Consider the following 18,091-nt stretch of genomic DNA (forward strand, 5'->3'; position numbering starts at 1 on the left):
AATCTTTTGAGAGTGAAAAAATAAAGAGAAAGATAAATTCTGTTACCTATCACTCTAATTTGTACATAAATTTGTCTAAAATCAAAGTAAAATTTCTGTAATAAGCAAAAATAAACCAAAATATTGTCAAAGAACAAAGCGAGACTAATTAAGTCAAAACTATAGAGAATTAGGCATTTTTACCTCAATTTCAAAATATTTTCTATTAAATGTGTAGTCTATAACATAAATTGTGTTACTGTTAATTCTGACACAACTTTAAAAAACTTCAGCCTAAACCAATCTAGATTCTCTAGTCTGAGAACCTAGAACACACACATTCCATAACTCAAGTGCTCAGAAGGTGCTTTCAGCGTCTCCAAACTCGAGACATCAAATGTGGTAGGGTGATTAGCTCGTGGTTGGTCTGGGAGTTAGTTCTTGGCATTTTACCATTTCGCCACCCATTGAACATTTTAAAGTGAGGTGATTTATCTTCTGTACAAGCTGCTTTCCTGACAATATTATTGTTGGTATAAAAGACCTCCTTTAAAAGGAAAATCTGAGAACAGAGAATCTCAGGATAAAGAGGAACATTCTAAGGACCAGAAGTTTCCAGCAGTGAAACAGACCCACCTGTAAGAAGGGAAGTCTCCATCACCTGAAGTATTTCAGTGGGTGCTGGGTGGCCATTCCTTACGGTCACAATGGAGACAATTTTTTTTATCGAATGAGAGGCTAGATGAGGTGGCCTCTGAGGTACTAGCAATTCCCAGTTTTGTGATCCTAGAGTTCATAGGATTCTGACTCTGAATCAGTAACTAAAATATCATCTAACTGTCCCCAGGAACAGTGCACTTAACACATTAACATCTTCCTGTAGAAAACTACCATCCTCAGTGTCCTAGGCATGCTGATGTTAAATTGCTTTCCCGATACTTGGTCCAGAGTTTTATTTTGAAGAAAGCAATCTTCAAAATTGTATTTTGTATTTATTTACTTTTGGCTGTATTGGATCTTCACTGCTGCACAGGCTTCTCTCTAGTTGTGGCGAGCGGGGGCTACTCTCTAATTGCAGTGACTGGGCTTCTGATCGTGGAGGTTTTCCTAGGGCAAGTGGGCTTTCAGTAGCTGTGGCTCCTGGGCTCTGTACAGGCTCAACAGTTGTGGCATACAGGCTTAGTAGCTCCGTAGCATGTGGGACCCTCCCGGATCAGGGATTAAACTCGTGTCTCCTGCATTGGCAGACAGACTCCTCACCACTGAGCCATCAGGGCAGCCGAAGAAAGCAACTTTAGTGCATCTGAGAGAAACAAAAATATGTAATAACACACCTCAGGTCTATGAAAAGAATCCATTCCTACATAGCCAGTCCATAGTGAGAAAGGAGCATCTCGGTACATAAAAAGTCAGTTGCAGTCATTTTATGTTTAGTGAAAGGCCTGAGGAAGTAAAATCAGACCTGGATTCAGTTCAACACCTGAGTCAGTGGTGCAGTGTGGGCTAATGATGAGAGCTTCCGTTCGTTTACATTGGCAAATTTCCAGGACTGTTCCACATCTGTGCGGCTCAGCCTCTGTGGGCGGGCTGCAAGGCAGAAAACATGCAACACTCTGGTGCCACTTCTCGGGTAAAGAGCAGGGCTGTTGCTGAGTGGACTTTGCGCTGGTTACAACAAACTCCGTAACTCAGGGAAAAAACCCATCACCCTTCTGGAACTTCAGTAGGAAGAGAAAGAAACACACAGGAGGGTGAAGGGCTGAGCTATTATAGAAATGACTCATCACTGTTGGGGGGCATTAGATGGGGTCTGCCAAAGAAATGAGCTTTACAAAGAAAACTCAACCTTGAAAAGAGTACTCTTTTCCTTTACAGGGCTGCGCACTAGACATAACACGTGCTGTTTTAAAAACAAAGAGTGATATGAATGCCAATGTTTTCCTCTTGGGGCTTCCCTGGTGGCTCAGTGCTAAAGAATCTGCCTGCCAATGCAGGAGACATGGGTTCAATCCCTGGGTTGGGAAGCTCCCCTGAGGAAGGAAATGGTAACCTACTTCAGTATTCTTGACTGGGAAATCCCATGAACAGAAGAACCTGGCCAGCTACAATCCATGGGATCCTAAAGAGTCGGATACGACTTAGTGACTAAAAAACAACAACAATTTTCCTCTTTGGTCAGAAAATAAATATATCCTTCCACATGAACTTTGACATCTCTAGGAATGATCTTCCTTCAAAATGTTGAAAGTAAAGGGACTCGGTTGTTCTCTTTGAGTCATCTCTGAAATGGGCTAAATACCTCATTTTGTTGTCACCTAGAATGTCCCTGGAAAAATGAACCAAATCAAAGACAGGTAACAAATTAACTGCACAAGAATGAAGTGTACTCATCAGATTTATTCAAGGCCAAGTACAGGTATTTTGATTTGCAGGCTTTTATGGAACTTGGTGGGAAGATATAAAGTAGTCATTCTCAAAGGCTGATACTCACAGTGGCCATGTTCTCTGCAGATATATGGTAGGGCCTTGACCAAAGTATTTTGGCCCCAGTAGCAAAGAGACTGAATCCAAAGGTATAAGTAATCAGCTGGCGTTCAATGTGGCCTTGGGTAAATCATATCACCTTCTAATTCTCATCTACAAAATTGAGATAATAAAATCTGTTTGGACTCCCCTGATGGTCTAATGGTTAGGATGCCACACTTTAAATGCAGGGGACACAGGTTTGATCCCTGATTGGAGAACTAATATGATTCACAGTGTGGCCAAAAAAAAAAAAAAAATCAACTTTACTTGGTTTCGATGACAATTAAATTTCATAATTCATCTAATTATTTGAAAATTTTAATGAGTGCTTAAAATGTGCCAGGCACAAGGGATCTAAGTAGGTATTCCTCCAAAGATATACAAATGTCCAATAAGCACTTGAAAAGATATTCAATATGATTAGCCATCAGGGAAATGCAATAAGCACTTGAAAAGATTCAATACGATTAGCCATCAGGGAAATGAAAATCAAAACCATAGTCAGATACCATGACCCATCTTCTAGATTAGCTATAATCAAAAAGACAGATAATAAAAACTATTGGTAAAGATTTGGAGAAATAGAAACATTCCATACACCGCTAGTGGGGATGTAAAATGATGCAGCCACTTTGGAAAGCAACCAGATGGTTCCTCAAAAGGTTAAACAATTATTGTACGAGTTAGCAATTCCACTCCTAAGTATACTTATAAGTATTCCACTCCAGCAGGAAAGAAAACATAAAACATATGCCTACAAGGAGACTTTATGAAGGTTCATAGCAGCATTATTCATAATAGCCAGAAAGTAGAAGCAACTCAAATGTCCATCATCTAATGAATGTAAAAAATGTGGTATATCCCTACAATGGAATATTATCTGGCAATGAAAAACAATGAACTGTTATTGGTATGTGTTACAATATGGATGAACCTGAAAACATTATACTAAGTGAGAGAAATCAGTCACAAAAAGACCACATATTTTATGATTCCATTTATATAAAATGTCCAAAATAAGCAAGTCAATAGAGACGGAAACTAGATTACTTGTTGGTTGAGGTTGGAAGGAAGATGGGGAGGGAGCTTAGGAATTAACAGCTAAGGGCCATAGGGTTTCTTTTCTGGGGTGACAAATTGTTCTAAAATTGCTTGTTGTGATGATTGTACAACTGTTTAAATATACAAAAAGTCACTGTTTTTTAAAATACTTATTTAGCTGCGTAGTCTTAGTTGTGGCACATGGATCTTCATTATGTCACGCAACACATGGACTCTCTAGTTGGGGTGCTAGGGCTTAGTTCCTCTGCAGCATGTGGGGTCTTAGTTCCCCAACCAGGGATCAAACCCATATCCCCTGCATTGCAAGGCAGATTCTTAACCACTGGACCACCAGGGAAGTCCTGAATCATACACTTTAAGTGGATGAATTGTGTGGTATGTGAATTGTATCTCAATAAAGCAACTGAAAAAAAAAAAAAAAAACCAAGGGATGTGCCAGGCAATTTGCTAAGTGCTCAATACATAATGGGTATGAAATGAACATGAAGTGTGCTTAATAAATACAATGCAAACACATAATGCCTCATTTACTTTGAATAAAGGGGAAAAAGAACTTTTTAAAGGAATACAAGTGCACGTGAAATATAAAAGCCTAAATTAATGTGCTAATTAGGAATAAAATAACCATAACTAAGGCCTAACAGCACGTAGTATCGTACTGGGATATCATTAAACCGTACTTGAGTGTACAGTAAGGTAAAGTCTTTAGCGGCAATCATCTTTGGTAATACACTATTGAGTCATAGTGTTATTTAAACAGAAAGTGAAGGCCATTATAAACTACACCTGAGAATCAAAGACAAAGAGATAAAAAGACCGTTTATTGCTAGAGAAGAGATCTGAAGGGGAAATTATGCTTCTATCTCTTTACCGTCTTGGCAGTTGTATGTTTTTTCTTGTAAGTTTTAAAATGTAGTTATATATCGTTGTGCTGGGTCTTCATTACTGTGAGTGGGCTTTCTCTAGTCCGGGAGAGCGGAGGTTACGCTCTAGTCATGGTGTGTGGGCTTCTGGTGGCAGTGGCTTCTCTTGTTGCAGAGCGCTGGCTCTAGGGCACGTGGGCTTCAGTAGTTGTGGCACATGGGATCAAAAGTTGCGATTCCCAGGCTCTAGAGCACAGACTCAAGTAGTTGTGGCGCGTGGGCTGAGTTGCTCCATGGCATGTGGGATCTTCCCAGACCAGAGATCAAACCCATGTCTCTTGCATTGGCAGGCAGACTCTTTACCCCTGAGCCACCAGGGAAGCCCCTTGGCTGTTGTAGTCTGAATGCACATTATTCCCCTACTTCTCATCTCCAGCACATAATCACCCTTAATATGGAAAACAAAAGTCGTGCCTTTCTGCATCTTGGCATTTAAGCAAACAAAAAAGACCACTGCATACTTCCCTATTCCTTGACCTTTTTCATTTTCTCTTTGTTAGCCTGTTTGTTAGCCCCAAGAGGCTATCTTTTTACAGGGTAAAAGCCAAAAGGAACCCTCAGAATTATTGATGAGCATGGGTTCTGTGGAAGAAGTCACCATCTATATCCTGCAGAAGTAAGGCATGAATAGCTAGAGAAAGATGCAAACACCTATCTGATCTTTCAGTGGCTCAAGATCTTATCATGCCTGTCTAGGCTTGACATTACAGATAGACTAGGACATTCTAGGGTAGCACATTAACACAAGCAAAGGCAGATTGGCAGGATGTTTCAGGTGGAAGTCAAACATCTTAGAAGGTGTCATTCTGGAGGAAAGAGCTAGTGCTGTCCTGACTCCAGTAAGGACTGAAACTATGGTGGAAAACACGTGTGGGTGCATGGAAAGTTTTCTTCAAAATGACAGGGGCAGAGACTTCCCTGGTGGCCCAGTGATTAAGAATCCACCTTGCAATGCCACAGAAGAAGGCTTGATCCCTGATCAGGGAACTAAGCTCCCACATGCCACTGAGCTACTGAGCCTGCATGCCTCAACTAGAGAGTCCGTGCGCCACAATGGAAGACCTTGCGTGACTCAACTAAGACCTGACACAATAAACAAATTAAAAAATACACTTTTAAATGATAGGGGCAAGCTTCTCTGGTGCCTCAGTGGTCAAGAATCCACCTGTCAATGCAAGATACACAGGTTCGATCCCTGATCAAGGGAGAGCCCACATACTGCAGAGCAGTTAAGCCTGTGGGCCACAACAATTGAGCCTGAGCTCTAGAGCCCCGGAGCTGCAATTACTGAGCCCATGAGCTGCCAGTAGCCTGTAGCCTGATGACCCTAGAGTCTGTGCTCCATAGCAAGAGAAGCCACTGAAGTGAGGAGCCCTTGTACTGCAATGAAGAGTAGCCTTACTCTTCATAACTAGAGAAAAGCCTGTGCAGCAAGGAAGACCCAACACGGCCAAAAATAAATAAATAAATAAATCCTTATTTTTAAAAAATGATATGGCAATAAAGAGAGACCACTATGTGGGGTAGACCCAACACCAGGAAAGAAGAGTAGAGGATAAAGATAAGATAAGAAGGGAGGGAAGGAAGCCAGGAAGGAGAAAGAGTACAATGGAGTCTGTTTGTACAAATAAAAACTATCAGAGAAGAGAAATTTTAACTTTATCCACCAAAGAGATAAAGAACCTAGATCAGATACACCCCTTTCATAAAACAAAAAGATGGTAAGAAAAAGTGAAATATCTTAAAAATTAATATATGTTAAGAAAAAAAATAAGATGCATATTAGAGGACAGAGATGACACTTGAAAGCACTACAGAGATAATGAGTGGGAATAAAAGTATTCATATGATATGACAAGGGGATTGGAGTTGTGTGCCCAGAAGAAGGCCATGGCAAGGACTGATGTGCAGCAGAGGGAACACAAGGAGGACAAGAGTGAACCATGCAATCAAAACTGAGGCCAAATCGACTGCACAATGAATCTGGCTAAAAGAGAGCAGTCCAGAAGGCAGTAAAATCAGATTCAGTGACAAGAGTGAGAAAGAGAAGAGAAACTACAGTGCAGCCCATATGTAAGCAGATTTGAGCGAAATTCCAAAGCATTTACTGAAAGACCTACCTGATTTTGAAGAGATATAAAGCATAACTATTTAGTTGGGAAGACCAAGAACTTGGAAGTAGAATGCAAGGTGCACACCTGGAAAAAAAACAAGTCAGTTTGTCTCTTACAAATGTTTGTGTTCCTTCTCTTTATTCACTAATTGTTTTCTTTGTTTGGCTTTGTAACTGGGAAATACTTTCCCATGGCAGCAATGTGGCAAGTGGTGGCTAAATTCCAAAAGTGGCCCACCAAATTCTGTTCAATGATTATAACTCTACCTTCACAGTAATTCTGCCAGAATCAGCCTTAGTCTTGAGACCTGGGAGGAAAGAGTGGTAAAGTACAAGAGAGAAGAGGAAGAGAAGCAAGGAGAGGGAGGAGGAAGAGACAAAGAAAAGAAGAGAAGCAAGAAGGGAAAAGATGATGGGAGGTTTTCTTTTTCTCTTGGACACGGAGTTTCAAATCCTAACTTTAGTCCTGATATCTCTGCCAGGTATTAGGAAGCTATCAAGCTTGTGGTCAAGTGTATGAGATCTATGATTAACACTCCTTAATTTTCCTAGGGAGAGATCACTGGAGTTTTAAAAAATATTTAGAGGATATTTGGTAGCAAATTTTCTCTAGTTAAAAAAAAATCAGTTCGCCTAATTGTTCCTATTACTCATAGCCTCATGCCTCCTTTGCCTCTCTGAAAGATCCAGTGACTTCTGATGAGTCTTGGTGTACAGAGGTGAAAAAGTGAAAGTGTGAGTGGCTCAGTCGTGTCCCACTCTTTGGGAGCGCATGGACTATAGCCTGTCAGGCTCCTCTATCCATGGAATTCTCCAGGCAAGAATACTGAGGTGAGTTGCCATTTCCTTCTCCAGGAGATCTTCCCAACCTAGGGATTGAACCCAGGTCTCCTGAGTTGCAGGCAGATTCTTTACTTTCTGAGCTCCATAGTAGGGCAGGTATTTGTAAATTTGAAGTTAATGAGTTGATAGAAAAAAAATCCAATTTCTTCAGTTGTCTATAGAGAATTGATAATATAAAATACAGATGAAGGGACTTCTCTGGTGGTCCATTGGCTAAGACTCCTGGCTCCCAAAGCAAGGGGCCTGGGTTCAATCCCTGGTCAGGGAACTAGGTCCCACATGCTGCAGCTAAGTGTTCCATGCCACAGATAAAGATCCTGCATGCCACAACGAAGACCTGGCACTGCCAAATAAATATTTAAAATATTTTTTTAAAAAGTATCATTGATATAACTAGACACTACTTAAATCTTTTAATATGGGGAAGAACATAAAATGTAACACATCTCAAAGCACCTAATCAACAGCTGAAAAATTGTGTGACTACTCAAAGATCTATAAGGGATGCAATAATTTAAGGATGTAGATAAATGACAGATATTTAGAAAAAAAGGGGGGGAGTCAATTTGAAAATTAGGTAAGGAAAGAGGCAATTGAAAAATCATTTAAAGAAAGCAAAAATGATCAGAATTAAATATAACATTTGTGTAACAAAGACAACAAGATTAGTCAAGCTATGACAAAGACTAGCTTAGAAAGAATGGAATGAAAATGAATAGAGTGGACAAATCGCCCACAGATTAGGTAATTTCAAAAACAAAGTAAAAAAGAAAAAAGAGGACTGAGACCAAATAAATCTTCGAAAGGACACAAAAAGTGTTTTAAGTTGTAAAGGTGTGTGTTCCTTCTGCAGGATAAGGAAATAAATCTGTGAGAGGATTAAAACTTTTAAAAATGTAATTTGCCCTAATGAGAACCTACTACATGGCACAGGGAAACCTGCTCAACACTCTGCAGTGAACTCAGTGGGAAGGAAATGCAAAAACCAGGGGGTATATGTATACATATTTCTATACAGCAGAGACTAACACAACATTGTGAAGCAACTATTCTCCAATATAATTTGCCAATAAAAGGCTTAATTGGTGACGTTTCTGGGGGGACCTCAAAAGGACAATGAACTATCATAGATGAATTTTTAGTGTTTTAGTTGAATATGGGGAGGGGTTAATTGATTTTTTTTTTTAATTTATTATTTCCACTAGGGTCATTATGCCTCTAAATTGCATGAGTAAAGAAGTAGCTACAAATGGAAAAGTTTGCTTCCTAATGTTGCTTATTTTTAACTATCCAGAAGTTATTTTTATTCACCTTATTTCCTAAGAAGCTCGGCAATTTTCTGATTTATCATTAACAACATTTAATTGAATACCTTATTGCATATAATTGCTAGATGTCTGCTCTCAGAAAGAAAATAGAACTGAGAACACAGTTAACAAACCAAGTTCAAGCCTCAGCTCTGTCACTTACAAAGAGCATTTAGTAATTGAACCTCTGGAGCTTCCCTGTTGGCTCAGCACGTGAAAAACCTACCTGCCATTGCAAGAGACTCAAGAGATGTGGGTTTGATCCCTGGGTTGAGAAGATCCCCTGGAGAAGGAAAGGGCAACCTGATCCAGTATTCTTGCCTGGAAAATTTGATGGACTGCGGAGCCTGAAAGGCTGCAGTCCATGGGGTCACAGAGAGTCAGACATGAGTGAGCATGCACTTGCACACACGCAGCTGAACCTCAGTTCCTTCATCTCTTTATAAAATAAAGGTCCTGAGCACTTTTAGGATAGGCTAGGCTGCACTACGATGTTTGTTAGGTTGTTGTTTAGTCTCAAAGTCATGTCCGATTCTTTGTGACCCCATGATTGCAGCATGCCAGGTTCCCTGTCCATCACCAACTCCTGAAGCTTGCTCAAACTCATGTCCATCGAGTCAGAGATGCCATCCAACCATCCCATCCTCTGTCATCCCCTTCTCCTCCTGCCTGCAATCTTTCCTAGCACTGGGGACTTTTCTAGTGAGTTGGCTCCTCCATCAGGTGGCCAAAGTATTGGAGCTTCGACTTCAGCATCAGTTCTTCCAGTGCATATTCAGGGTTGATTTTCTTAAGATTGACTGATTTGATCTCCTTGCTGTCCAAGGGACTCTCAAGAGTCTTCTCCAACACTGCAGTTTAAAAGCATCAATTCTTCCACATTCAGTCCTCTTTATGGTCCAACTCTCATATCCATACACAACTACTGGAAAAACCATAGCTTTAAATATAAGGACCTTTGTCAGGAAGGGAGACCTGGGTTCAATCCCTGGGTTGGGAAGATCCCCTGGAGAAGGAAATGGCAACCCACTCCAGTACTCTTGTCTGGAAAATCCCATGGACGGAGGATCCTGGTAGGCCCCAGTTCAGGGGGTTGCAAAGAGCCAGACAAGACTGAATGACTTCACTTTCGCTTTTGTCAGGAAAGTGATGTCTCTGCTTTTTAATACACTGTCTAAGTTTGTCATAGCTATTCTTTTAAGGAGCAAGGATCTTTTAATTTTGTGGCTGCAGTCACCACCTGCAGTGATTTTGGAGCTGAAGAGAATAAAATCTGACATTGTTTCCACATCTTCTCTGCCTATTTGCCATGAAGTGATAGGACTGGATGCCATGATCTTTGTTTTTTGAATGTTGAGTTTTAAATCAGCTTTTTCACTCTCCTCTTTCACCTTCATCAAGAGACTCTTTAGTTCCTCTTCACTTTCTGCCATTATTTGATAGCTTAGGTGTATTAAAAGCATTTTTTACTTAATATTTTTAACTTACAATTTATTGACTGGTTACAATCCCTTAGAAGTGGAGAAAGATCTGTATATGTTGGCATATTAATAATATCTAATTAATAATAATCATAGCTAACAAAATACATAAATGTGTCAAATAGGATGTAATCTTTATAATAACACTATGTGATTTTTGCTATTGTTTTCTTTACAGATAAATGTCAAATAACTTACTCTGAGGCTTGGAGATATTCAGTAACTTATCCAAGATTTCACATACTGAATAGTAAAGTCCAGAGCCTTTTACTTCTCAAGATGAAATATTACTATATATACTATTTGTGATTTACTTTTCAAAGCAAAAACCAGCATGTCCTACAGGTTCATGAATTTACTTTAATAGCTTAATTTCTGAAGACTGTATGATATTCTATTGTGTGAAAGTACCATAATTTATTAGTTGCAGCACGTGAGACCTTTTAGTTGGGGCATGCGGGATCTTTAGTTACAGTATGTGGGATCTAGTTCCCTGACCAGGGAACAAACTCAGGCCTCCTGTATTAGGAGCAAGGAGCCTTAGCCACTGGACCACCAGGGAAGTCTCTATAGCTTTTAAACATTCTTCCATTTGGAAGCATTTAGTTCATTTCTAATTTTCTACTTTTTGTAGGTGAATCTTTGCATATGACTTTATTTCTCAGAATAAAATTTTAAACACAGAAACGCTGGGCCAAAAGCCATGAATATTTTTAAGACTTTTTATAGTACCAACTATGTATTCCATGTTATTTCTTAAGATGTACCCTTCACTTCTCTGAAGTCATCTAGTTCAGTTCAGTTCAGTTCAGTCACTCAGTCGTGTCCGACTCTTTGTGACCCCATGAACTGCAGCACGCCAGGCCTCCCTGTCCATCACCATCTCCCAGAGTTCACTCAAACTCATGTCCATCGAGTCGGTGATGCCATCCATCCATCTCATCCTCTGTCATCCCCTTTTTCTCCTGCCCCCAATCCCTCCCAGCATCAGGGTCTTTTCCAATGAGTCAACTCTTCGCATGAGGTGGCCAAAGTACTGGAGTTTCAGCTTTAGCATCACTCCTTTCAAAGAACACCCAGGGCTGATCTCCTTCAGAATGGACTGGTTGGATCTCCTTGCAGTCCAAGGGACTCTCAAGAGTCTTCTCCAACACCACAGTTCTAAAGCATCAATTCTTTGGCGCTCAGCCTTCTTCACAGTCCAACTCTCACATCCATACATGACCACTGGAAAAACTGTAGCCTTGACTAAACAGACCTTTGTTGGCAAAGTAACGTCTCTGCTTTTGAATATGCTATCTAGGTTGGTCATAACTTTTCTTCCAAGGAGTAAGCGTCTTTTAATTTCAGGTTGTTAATTAAGTTCTTTGTTGTTTATTGTTAAAAGTTCCCCTTTGTGGTTCTTATTCTGCCACTTAAAAGAGAAATTCAAGCAGGTGAAGAGACATTTCAGTAGTTCCCAACATATAAAAGGATGGAAGGAGAAATTTTTGATTTCCTCATCTTCTGGGTAAATTATAAAACTGACAGAGAAAGTACCAGGAAAGAAAATGATTCCCACAATGGGTGTAGTACTGGGACTGAACAATACAGAAGAAAAATGAAACAGTAAGTCCAAGTATTGTAGTCCCAAACATTTTTATAACTGGAGAAGTCTAGCTATTTGACCAATATTTTTAAAAACCCTAGAAATTCAGAATAGAGCTTTCCTTGGGCAGGCCTTATGTTGGGATTTGGCTGAAGAGATGAATGGCAGGAAGAATGTCCTTGAATACTGGAAATATTGTATGTCTCTGTATAGATGATTGTTGTTGGTCAGTCACTAAGTTGTGTCCCACTCTGCGACCCCATGGACTGGAGTAGGCCAGGCTTCACCATCTCCCAGAGTTTGCTCAAACTCATGTCCACTGAGTCAGTGATGCCATCCAGTCATATCATCCTCTGTCTCCCCTTTCTCCTCTTGCCCTCAATCTTGCCCAGCATCAGGGAATTTTACGAGTCAGCTCTTTCCATCAGGTAGCCAAAGTATTGAAGCTTCAGCTTCAGCATCAGTCCTTTCAATGAATATTCAGGGTTGATTTCCTTTAGAAGTGACTAGTTTGATCTCCTTGCTGTCCAAGGGACTCTCAAGAGTCTTCTCCAGCAACACAGTTTGAAAGCATCATTTTTTCAGCTCTCAGCCTTCTTTATGGTCCAACTCTCACATCCGTGCATGATTACTGGAAAAACCATGCTTTGACTATACAAACCTTTGTTGGCAAAGTTACGTCTCTGCTTTTTTAATACACTGTCTAGGTTTGTCATAGCTTGAAGGAGCAAGTATCTTTTAATTTCATGGCTGCAGTCACTGTCCACAGTGATATACATATTTATCTTATACACATATATATATGTATAAAAGTTCATCTAGCTGTACATGTAAGATCTGTGTACTTTATAGTAAGTATGATGATATAGTATGTATTGTAAAATAATCCAGATTGTTGGCATCATGTAAACCAGATGTTTAGGGTCAACTATGGTTTTCATTTTATTCCCAGATACTTTTATGCTTTTGCAGTCATTTACCCTTATTACATATAGGCAGTAAACACATAAACACAGTTGAGTCAAGCTTTGGCAAGCTAATAGACTATTTTTTTTCCTTTTTCTAAGTTTAGGTGAAGTCCCCATTTCTAATCCCTAACAGTTGGATATTTAGGGAGCCTCCAATTTTTTGCTATTATCGTTCCTTGTACACAAATTTTTTTAATTTAATTTTTTTATTGACACCCCCACCTCCCACTGTAACCAATGTAAATAATTCTGTGTTTTTTCTTCCAGGACTTTCTCTATAATCATAAATTTTTACACATGTGCACACACACATGCACTGTTGTTTAACAAAAACAGGATTTTTGCAATGTACTTTCCTGGATCTTCCTTTTCTCACTGTATTTGCATCATTCTTTTCTATGACTATCTAATATGCTGTGCTCCAATTGGTTGACATTAATTTTGCTTCCCTACTTTCTGCCACTACAAACATTGCTACAGTAGATATCTCTATATATACCTTATATACTAGAGATTTGTTGATCATACTGGCGTTTTTATTTCTTTTCTTTTTTTTTTTTGTAAATTAATTTATTTTAATTGGAGGCTAATTACTTTACAATATTGTAATGGGTTTTGCCACACATTGACATGAATCAGCCATGGGTGCCTTGTACACAAATTTTTAAAAAAGTTATGCATTTATTTGTGGCTGTGTCAGGTCTTAGTTTCTGCAGGCAGGATGCTTCCTTGTGGCAAGTGGGCTCTCTAGTTGTGCAGCATGGGCTCAGTAGTTGGGGCGCGCAGGCTTAGTTGCCCTGCAGCATGTAAGATTTTATTCCCCCGACCAGGGGTCAAACCCATGCCCCCTCCTTTGGAAAGCAGATTCTTAACCATTGGACCACCAGGGAAGTTCCCTTGTACATAAATTTTTGTGTGTATCTTTAGTTATTAACTGAAGGTAAATTTCCAGGAATCTCCCTTTCAGTGCATTGAAGAGGATATGGCATGAAACCCCTATGCCAACAGTTTTCTAGAAATTAAATGTGACCCATGTCTCAAAATAAGATGACTATGATTAAACACTGTTTAAACCACTTGGACCAACTTAGGGTAAAAGGCTCAGGTTGTAGCATTAGTCTTATCCTTAAAAGTATTGGAGTTTGGAGTACCCAAAAGAGAATATTGAGCATCTAAATGTTCTACTTTTCCTAACCATGTGCTCAGTCACTCAGTTGTGTCCAACTCTGCGACCCCATGGACTGTAGCTTACCAGGCTCCTCTGTCCATGGAACTGTCCAGGCAAGAATACTGCATTTCCTGCTCCAGGGGATTTTTGGTACCCAGGGACCGAATTCACGTCTCCTGCATTTCCTGCATTGACAGGCAGATTCTTTACCACTGTACCACCTGGGAAGCCCAGGATAGTAAGCATCTAAATATTCTACTTTTCCTAAGCATACTCAGGTTTAATTTCTTTCTCTAGAAACACATTCTCAGTCTTTAAATTTTAAAGGACAGATCATAATGTTTGGGGAATTTTCCAAAATTTTAGATACTTTAAAAAACGTTGATCTAACTTCTGATAAAAAATGCATCTCTCATTATCAGCTATATTAAGATATATAAATCGAGATCCAAGCTCTTTTTGATTTGGACTATGTTATACAGGCAATATTTTCATATTACTGAGTAATTACTTGATTGCAGGTGTGTTTACTTTGACATTACTTAGATCTACTTTCTCTCTGCCCTTCAAAACCCATTCCTTTTGTTTTCTAGAACATATATTGTGGTTGGCAGCAGCAAGTGAAACCTCAGCCCCTATCTGCATTTCTCAAAGCTCTCAGCACAATAGTGTAGACATTTGTTTATGAACACAACAGCGTAAGATATCTGTATTTTTGGTTGGAATCCAGTTCATCTGTTACAATTTAGTGATGTTCTAAGCTTTTACTTCCATTTTGTAGACCCTGAAATGACTTCATATCTTGGCTGAGCTTCAGAGTTTCAACATACACAGACAGATCTAGACTTTCTTATTCCCCCTACCATGCCGGGCTGTTACCAGCAGTTTCTGGGGCATGAAAAACACCCAAACTGGCAAACTTCAGAAAAAGCAGGCATTTTTTTTCCCCCCAGGAATATTTGGCTTCATTGTGACAAAAGGCCAACCTGTTCCCCTGTTTAAAATATGCAGTGGAGTTATTTTAGCTTCTGAAAATTTCCATGCTGAGTAAGAGTATATATTGAGAAAAAGGGCGAGGGGCGGGGAGGAATCCAATCAACTCTTCTAAGCTAATTGTGTAGTGCTCTGAAGCCTTCAACACCGGTCTGGATCCTTGCAACCCTCACCTAGATAACTGCTTAGGTTGTTAGTAGTCAAACTTACACCTCTATTCTCTCCATAATCATTCCGATGGGAAAGGATTCTTCTCTGCAGAAACTAAACAGCTCCAGAAAAAAGATCTACAGATACTAACATTTATAGGTCTGTCAGTGACAAAACTAGCTGGAAGACTCATCACCTTGTGATGAAGCTCTCCAGGCACCAATGGAAACTGGTATTTCTAATTAGCTTGTTATGGTCATATTCTTTAGTATGAACAGACAGCCAAAGAACCAGACATTGGAGGAAAACCTCTGATATGAAAGACAGAGACCAAACAACGCAGGATGAGGTGCAGGAATGGGGGATAAAGGAAACAGGAGTAAAAAGACTCAGAGAGTAAAAAGGAAACAGTGACTAAGAAAAGTGTTAGAGAGAGGAACCAATACAATACATGCACAAAATGAAAATGAGAAGTCTTAAAAATGGGACAGAGAAAAAGAAATAGTTCTTGGAAATTAAAAGTTGGAAAGCGAGTTCAACAGAAGGGTTTCAAGACAGAGATGAAGAAATCTCCCAGAAAGTAAGACAAAGAGATGGATGATGTGAGAGAAAAAAGAGGATAATGAGAGGATCAATTCAGGAAGTTCAGTTCAGAAGATCAGTGGTTGCCAGGATCAGAGGGGAGGAGATGGGAACGTGAATAGGCAGAACAGAGAGGAATTTTGGGGAGGTGAAGTGAAATACTCCATATGATACCTAACAGTGAATAAACATCATTATACGTTTGTCCAGACCCACAGAATACACAACACCAAGAGTGAACCCTAAGGTAAATTTTGGATGATTTTGGATGATTATGATGTGTCCACATAGGTTCATCAGTTGGAACAAATATACCACCCTGGTGGAGATGTTTCTAACCAGGGAGGCTGTTGCATATGTAAGGACAGGAGGTATATTGGGACTCTCTGTACCTTCTCCTTAATTTTGCTGCAAACCTGAAGCTGTTCTAAAAAAAATTCTTTTTAAAAAAGCCTTAAAAGAAAGAAAAAAGTCTTGCAGAGAGTAAAACCTGATCCCATATAATGGATTGGAAATCTCAATGGCAATGGCATCAGACTTCTTCAGTGGCATCAGAGGTCCTCAAACTTCTCCATGAAGCTTACAGCAAATGACACAGGGCCTCAATATCCTGAAGGAAAGTGATTTCCAAACCAGAATTCTGTTCCTAGGTAAACTGCCAATCAAATGTGAGGATAGGATAAAGATGTTTTTAGGCATTCAAGAATTTAAAATATTTCCACCCTACTAGACTACCAAGAGTTACCATATGATTCAGCAACTCTACTTCTAGGCATATATCAAAAGTCTTGAAAGCAGAGACTCAGATACTTGTACTCCAATGTTCATAACAAAATTGTTCCCAGTAGCCAAAAAGTGGAAACAACCTCAATGTCCATCAGCAGGTAAATGGATAAACAACATCCAATGGAGTATTTTTCAGTCTTAAAAATAAATAAAATTCTGATATATGCTATAACATGGGTAAACCTTGATAACATTGTGCTAAGAAAAAAACAAGTCAGACACAAAAGGGTAAATATGTATGATTTCACTGATATGAGGTACCTCTGTTCAGTCCAGTCATGTCTGACTCTTTGCGACTCTGTGGACTGCAACACTCCAGGCTTCCCTGTCCATCACCAACTCCCAGAGCTTGCTCAAACTCATGTCCATAAAGTCAGTGTTGCCATACAACCATCTCACCCTTCTCCTCCTGCCTTCAATCTTGCCCAGTGAGTCAGTTCTTCCCATCAGGTTGCCAAAGTATTGGAGTTTCAGCTTCAGCATCAGTGCTTCCAATGAATATTCAGGACTGATTTCCTTTAGGATGGACTGGTTGGATGTCCTTGCAGTCCAAGGGACTCTCAAGAGTCTTCTCCAACACTATAGTTCAAAAGCATCAATGTCTTGGGGCTCTAGAATAAGCAAGTTCATAGAGACAGAAATAGAGGTTACCATGGGTTGTGGGAGGAGAGGGAATGAAGAGATATTGTTTACTGGGAACAAAGTTTCTGTTTGGGATGATGAAAAAGTTCTGGAAATGGATAGTGGTGACTTACACAACATTGTGAATATACTTAACAACACTGAATTGTGTACTTTAAAATGGTTAAAATGGTCAATTTTTTGTTATGCATATTTTACCACAATGTAAAAGGGTTGTAAAAGGAAAACAATGTGGTCATAGTAGTCTACTTGACATTACCAGATCGTTGGGGCTTTAAGAAGTAGTCAGAAATTCAAATTAACATAGGATATCTCCAGAGTTTTAACTTCTAAATTTTAAAAACACTGTCTGAATCAGACAAAAATAACTCTACAGTCATTTAGGCTTAGTTGAGACTTCTAGGGAGATATACTAGCAGGCTATTATGATATGGTGGAAAGACTGGATTGAAGAACTCCAGATTCTACTCAGTCCTTTAAATTACTTTATCTCATTGCTTGTGTTTTCCTGTAAAATGAGATAAGGAATGTCCGATATCTCATTCAAAAGTGTTGGAGTAAATACAACACTGTCGTGTATATAGTCAGCTTCTTGAAAGATGCCTTACATGAGCCTCACATCTGATGTCATTGTGTGAGTAAATTGATAAAGAAATGTCCTAGTCTTTTACTTAAAAACAGAAAGCTATTCTCTCATGTCATACAGAGATCATGTTCTGTTTGAGTCGGTGGTGTCAATTTATTGAACGAAAGTCAAGATGTTAGGTTTCACAGGCTTGTTCTAGTATTTAAAACACTTTTTATTAGGTAATAAGACTCTTGTTTTACCCTCATTATTTGGTAAGATGCTTAAATATCTAGAAAGCATTTGTTCTAAGTTCTAGTGAAATGAAAGTCCTCTCAAACTCACAGAGCCCCACTTTCTTCATCTGTAAAACGATATATATACACCATTTATATGTAGTTATTATATATGTATA

Source organism: Bubalus bubalis, chromosome 24, assembly GCF_019923935.1.
Source record: "Bubalus bubalis isolate 160015118507 breed Murrah chromosome 24, NDDB_SH_1, whole genome shotgun sequence".
NCBI classification, from domain to species: Eukaryota; Metazoa; Chordata; class Mammalia; order Artiodactyla; family Bovidae; genus Bubalus; species Bubalus bubalis.